The 6,542-nt window shown below is 45.3% G+C and overlaps 1 protein-coding gene across 1 annotated transcript in view; it reads right to left on the bottom strand.

Moving 5' to 3' along the window:
• Galnt10 (polypeptide N-acetylgalactosaminyltransferase 10) overlaps positions 1-6,542 on the bottom strand; it is a 240,169-nt gene that overhangs the window by 9,972 nt on the left and 223,655 nt on the right. The gene's annotated exons all lie outside the window — the stretch shown is intronic.

The following is a 6,542-nucleotide window of genomic DNA, read 5'->3' as shown; positions in this document are numbered from 1 at the left end:
GACTCTTATCTCCAATAAACCACCAGAAAACCAGAAGTGGCGCTGTGGCTCAAGTGGTAGAGCACTAGCCTTGAGCTGAAGAGCTGAGGGACAGCACCCAGGCTCAGAGTTCAAGTCCGACGATCAACAACATAAAAAAAAAAAAGAGTTTGGATGTTTGACCCACCCATTTCCCACAGCGTCCTGATTGACAGCCCTCTGGCAGTTTTCTTTTGGGGAGCTACTGTCTCACTGCCAGTTCTTGTGGCTGGTGGAAAGGTACAGGGCCCCACCTGAACAACTGAATACATCCACCCTGGACACAGGGATTGGTGTACAGTAAGCATATAGTCTAAGCCAAGCTAATTAGAACCAATAGTAATTAGCCTTGGAATCTGCTAGAATTATTGGGTAGAACTGCTCTGTTGGTAAATTGCTCTTTTGTTTGTTTGGCCTAACAATGGCTGCTGGTGTATGAGAATGAAATCAACTCTGAATGAGGCATTGTTGAGGGCAGACTGAGGAATGGGGTCTTGTAGCAACTGAATCCAGCCATGCCTGAAGCTAGCTTACTCCAGAACTTTCCAGTTACATAAGCCACTGAATCCCCTGAAGTTTTTTTTTTTTTTTTGGTTGGTCAAGGGCTTGAACTTGGCCTGGGAGCTGTCCCTGAGCTCTTCAGCACTTGAGCCACAGTGCCACTTCCAGCTTTTTCTGTGTATATGGTCCCGAGGAATCGAACCCAGCGCCTCTGCATGCTAGGCAAGCACTCTACCACTAGGCCACATTCCCAGTCCCCCTGAAGCCATTTTTGAGTTGTGTTTCTGTCACCTTTTGACTAAAGAGCTAAAAGAATTCTGGCCATGTGACGGAGTAAAAACAAATTACAATTTATAATCAAATGGTATAATCTATCATCAGTTAGAATTTCTAATAATCGTTTGAGGATTGAAGGCTGTAGCTATTTTTATTACAAAGTAGGATACCCAATAAAAATGACAACCCTATATTATTATTATTACTATTATTAGTACTGGGACTTGAACTTACAGCTTTATGCTCTCACTTGGCTTTTTTATTCAAGGCTGGCATTCTACCACTTGAACTATGCTTCCACTTCCAGTTTTTTGCTGGTTAAATGGATAGAAGAGTTTCTCAGATTTGTCTGCCTGGACTGTCTTCACACCTAGATCCTCAGATCTCAGCCTCCTGGGTAGCTAGGATTACAGGTGTGAGCCACTCCTGCCTGCCCATTTCCCAGACATTACTGATAAATGAAATCACCATTTCGTCACACTAATGCAAGCATATATTTTTTTTCTTCACAGTTGGGAAGAAAAGCAAACTAAAACCTGAGCAAATTAGAACGCATTTTATTCTTATAAAACCTATGTAGTTTAATACTCTGGAAACCTACCATATTTTTTGAAAGAAAATATACTCTTTCAAAACACTATCTAGCAGTTCATATCTAATCACTTTTCTATTTTTAAAAAAATCCTAAAATTCAAAGTAAACAAACAGCACTTGTGACCCCAAATAGAATGCAAAATTTAGTAGGAGACTAAACTAGTATAACAAAATATAAGCAATACTGGACTTTTAGGACAGTAAGTTAAAAATAGGTTGACCTGAGTACTAACATTTTGCAACATTAAATTACCATTTCTCGCCAGCTGCTGGTGCTTCATGCCTATAATCTTGAGATCTGGGGGCCGCAGTTCAAAGCCAGCCTGGGCAGGAAAGTCTGAAAGACTCATCGCCAGTTAACCACCAGAAAACCAGAAGTGGAGCTGTGGTTCAAAGTGGTAGAGCACTAGCCTTGGGAAAAAAGGCTGAGGGACAGTGACCAAGGCCCTGAGTTCAAGCACCATGACTACCCCTCCACCCCCCTCAAAAAGTCCATTTCTAAACTACACCTACAGTTAATAAATTCCTATCTTCTACAGAAGAGTGTATCTCTTTAAGCTAGTTTTCATGATAGTAAAACATCTTAAGGGTTTCAACTGAGTTATAATAAACTGTGCTGAGCCTGTGCATTTCAACTGAGGAACTCCTGAACCCCCCAAAAATCTTAATCAGAAACAGAGCTTGAGATTCTGGCGTCAGAGTCCAGCTCACCAAATCCTTCTATGTCCCATTCAGTACTAAATTCACTTGGTAAATGTCACCTACTTCAGAAAGAAAACAAAGGTGGGGCTGGGGATGTGGCTCAAATGGTAGAGCACCTACCGAGCTAGCATGAGTCCACGAGTTCAAACTCATGGACTAAAAGAATATTTAGCCAGGTTCAAGGCAGAAGCTGAGAGGCAAAAAATAAAAAAATTGAGTCAAACTGCAAGAGGCCTAATGAAATATTTATTTTAATTTCCTCTACTATCATAATCATCCAGTCACTCTGTTCTTTTTTCCATTGGGAAGTGCATGAGGAAGATAAGCAATAATTTTTACTCATGTTTGATAACATGGTAAAGTGGCTGGTGTCTGACTCAATGGGAATATTTTAATCCATCTCCATTCTGTCCTAACTCGGTTGTAGATCTTTATGACACAGATCTTAAGACTTCCTGAAAATCACAGAGCTTCAGAGAAACAAGCAGGAAGGATCAAAGCAGAACTTGCACTTACTGTTGAGAGCATAAAAATAATTTTGAGAGGCAAGCATCTGTGGCTCACACCTGTCACCCTAGCTACTCTGGGGGCTGAGATCTGAGAATCGCAGTTCAAAGCCAGCCCAGGAAGGAAAGTCTGGGAGACGAGCTAGAAGTGGCACTGGGGTTCAAAGTGGTAGAGCACTTGCCTTGTGCAAAAGAGCTCAGGGATAGCACTCAGGCCCTGAGTTCAAGCCCAAAGGCCAAGAGAAAAAAAAAAAAAGAAGAAAAAGTTTTGAATTACCACTAGGTTGAAGGGTATAAAGGAATGGGCTAGGGGAGCACCAATGCCCATGAATTTCTCTAAACAAGGTAGCATGATACTTCCTTCAATCTGAGTCTAGTCATAGGGTCTCATCCACCTGAAATGCAGCAATTCAGATATGCCATGTCCATTCAGGGCGCCCCTCCTTTCCCCCCTACAGCAAGCTGCCTGCCGGTGGCTGGTTTATATACCTGGACATCTTTTCTGGGTTGGGCAGCTGGATAGAATGTCCATGGTCTGGAGAGATATAAACAACTAAGGGGGTGACAGTTGTAGTTTGAGCAAGAGAGGTCAAAGGTGATGATGGCACTTTGTAAATCATCTCTGTGTCTGGATCACAACAGAGGAAAAAAATCTGTGGGAATGTCCAAAGAAGATCAGCATCTCTTTGGCACACATTCCCAGCCTCTAGCATGGGATCTCATCTAAAGATGAGACAGAGGGCCGCTGCTGTTGTTAGACTTGTGCAATGTGTCACCATAGCGCCACCTGCAGGGCCCTGGCAGTAATGTCCAGGTAGTGTTTTTTTTACAATGGCTTTTGGTCTGTCCAGGTAGTCCCTTGGAGACTTTGGTAGTACTGGGACCTGGCTCTCTGGGTACAGGCTCCAGCTACAGCATGGCCATGTGGCAAATAGTTCTCTATTTGTTTTTGTTGGTCATGGTACTTAAACTCAGAGCCTAGACAGGAACTGTCCCTTAACTCTTCTGCTCAAGGCTAGAGCTTTACTACTTTGAGCCACAGCTCCACTTCCAGTTTTCTGGTGGTTCATGGGAGATGAGAGACTCATGGCCTTTCTTGCTAGGCTGACTTGGAACCTCAATCCCTAGATCTCAGCCTCCTAAGTAGCCAGGATTACAGGCATGAGCCACCAGCGCCCAGCTGGCTCATTCTCTTTTTTTAATTTTTAAATTTATTTTTTGGGTCCAGTCGTGGGGCCTGAACTCTGGGCCTGGGCGCCGTCCCTCAGCTCTTCAGCTCAAGGCTAGTGCTCTACAGTGCCACAGCGCCACTTCCGGCTTTTGTCTTTTTGCTTATGTGGTGCTGAGGAATCAAACCCAGGGCCTCATGCATGCAAGGCAAGCGCTCTACCACTGAGCCACCTTCCCAGCCCCTGGCTCACTCTCTCATGTCCAGACTGTGCAGGTATAGGACAGCCAGCAGCTGGGCCAGGGTAGGATCTGCTAGGATCTCTTTCTGAATGGTACCCAAGATGGTACCCATCTTGCCCAACTGCTGGGAACTATGTGCTATGAAGAGTTGGGCCTGAGACCAGAGCTTGTCATAATGGAAGGCGTCCACAAACTTGAGGATGAGAGTATAGCTGGTCAGATCAAGGCTAGGAAGGAAGTACAGGCCTGCTGCTCAGTGTCACCACCCTGATGGTGGCAACCCCGCCAGCAGGGCTGGGGAGTCCTGGGTCTCAGGGGTAGGCAAGATGGTGGTGCATGAGCCTCTTCTGGGCCTGTGGGATGGAGATGGTGGCAGGGTAGGCAGGGCACCAGGCTCCTCCACTTATTCAACTCAGCCCAACATAGAGACATGCCTTCCTTTGTGTACAGTCCATTCAGCACCTTTTCTCTGCCCATAAGACTGTAATGTAAAATTGTGCCCAAGGTCTGGAGGCATGGTTCAGCTATACAGCACCGGCCTAGCAAGTATGAATTCCTGAATTCAAATGTCAGAACTGCTAAACCCAAGTTAAAAAACCCACCAACTGCTCCCAGGCCTGACACATCTGAACTCCTAGGGCATAGAATTTCTCCCTTTCTCACCTGTGCACCCAACAGCTTGGCTCATGTCTGCCAGTGACAGTCAATACTGCATGTATAAAACACATGGCTAAGTAAGTCCTCACTCTAAGATCTTGAACTTTTGTGTAGCTGATTGGACCCAAGAAAAGAACTTTACATTGTTTCCTCACGTATCTTTGTTCATGAAGGAAAGCCAGAAATTTTTCATGAATTTCATTGCTTGTTCTCAATACTTTCCTGGTTCTAAGTCTCTTCCTGTCTGCAGCTCAACTAATGCTTCCTCCTCCTCTTCCTTAAATGTTGGTACTGGGGCTTGAACTCAGGATCAGTTTGCTCCAACCTTTTCACTCAGTGCTGATGGTCTACCACTTGAGCCACACCTCCATTTCTGTCTTTTTTCTCTGGTTAATTGGAGACAAGTATCTCATAGCCAAGACTGGCTCTAAACTGTGATCCTCCTATCTCAGCCATGATCCTCCTATCTCAGCCTCCTGAGTAGCTAGGATTACAGGTAAAGCTTTACAAGGGAGCATCTGTTTTGACAGCTAGCCATTTCCCAGGGCATTCATTTGCCTTTTGATAAACAGGAGGTGTGGGGTGTTCTTACAGGAGGGGTTTTTTGCTCTTGAAAAGCATGCTCCAGGCTCTCTTGCTCAGGGGTCGGTGTCCCCAGACCCTCTGTAGTGGCAAGAGTTCTGTTTTGGGCTTGCAGAAAAGACTGTCTGCTGACTTACTGCTGGAGTCCTTGGGGGAGCCCAAAGGTCCCAATTCCTGCGACGGACGTCAGGATGTTGTTAGACACTTCTACCACTAGAAGGCACTGCCGGACCTCCTTTCCCTCCACGCAGGTGGCAAAGTAGCACAGCTCTGCTCCCACCATAGATGAACCTGCCCAGAGGGGGAATCCACTCTCTTCCCATGACTGGCATCTAGATTGTCAGTGTGAAGAGAGAGGAGGGGGCAGTGATCTGGGCAGAGGAAGATGAGGCCGAATGCAGCCAAAAATCGGTTCCCACCCAGCTTCCTCGGGTGGGGGGTGGAGTCTGGGGGCATCACCTGAGCAAAACTGTGCATAGACTTTTTCAAGGGGCTCCAGACCTCCCCACAGCCCAGGCTGCCCTCTGGGGAGGCCCCTCCTTTGTTTTCTTTTATGGTCATCTTGATTTTCTTCCTTCCCACCGCAAAACTGAAACCTTACCCTTAACACCGCCCCTCAAAAAATACAACAAAACCCCAAATTTCCCAGTGAATGGGTTTCCTTTTGTAGCCACTGGCCACAGAAAGCCGGACATATCTTGTTGGGTGATGACAGGGGGGAATGTGGGGAAGAGAAAGCTGCCATTTATTTATCAGCCCCATCATCCCCCAGGAACTTTGAATCACTTACATGATCTGTATTACCACTTAGCTCACACCTGGCTGGATCTACTCTACCTTCGGCCTATGTAAAAAAAAATCTGTGAAATTGCAAGTTTGCTGTGATTGACAGGCAACTCCCTCCCTAAGGCTGTAGATAATACAATCAGTCTCCCACAGACATACACATTCATATCAAATCCAAATTAACCTTAAACATACAAAAATAGGGACGGAGCTTCAGTGGGAGAACACTTGCCTAGAAAGTGTGAAGTTCTGGGTTCAATCGATTTCAGGATCAGAAAAAAAAAAAAAGTATTTTACCTGACCTATTTTGGGACTTTCCATGGTTGCTACCATTTTCCTGGCAGAGCTTAAGGGCTGGAGAGAATTAGCTCTCATTCAACAAAGGCTCAGAGTTAAGTGACTTTTCCAATGTCACACAGCCTATAAAGTGTCCACGTGAGGGTTTATTTTTGGTAAGTTCCTTTTAAATTGGCTTTCACTACATACTGGGTCATGCCTCGAATCCTAAGT

Source organism: Dipodomys ordii, unplaced genomic scaffold, assembly GCF_000151885.1.
Source record: "Dipodomys ordii isolate 6190 unplaced genomic scaffold, Dord_2.0 Scaffold200, whole genome shotgun sequence".
NCBI lineage: Eukaryota > Metazoa > Chordata > Mammalia > Rodentia > Heteromyidae > Dipodomys > Dipodomys ordii.
The sequence above is the reverse complement of the archived record's forward strand: the minus strand, read 5'-3'. Positions and strand labels throughout refer to the sequence as shown.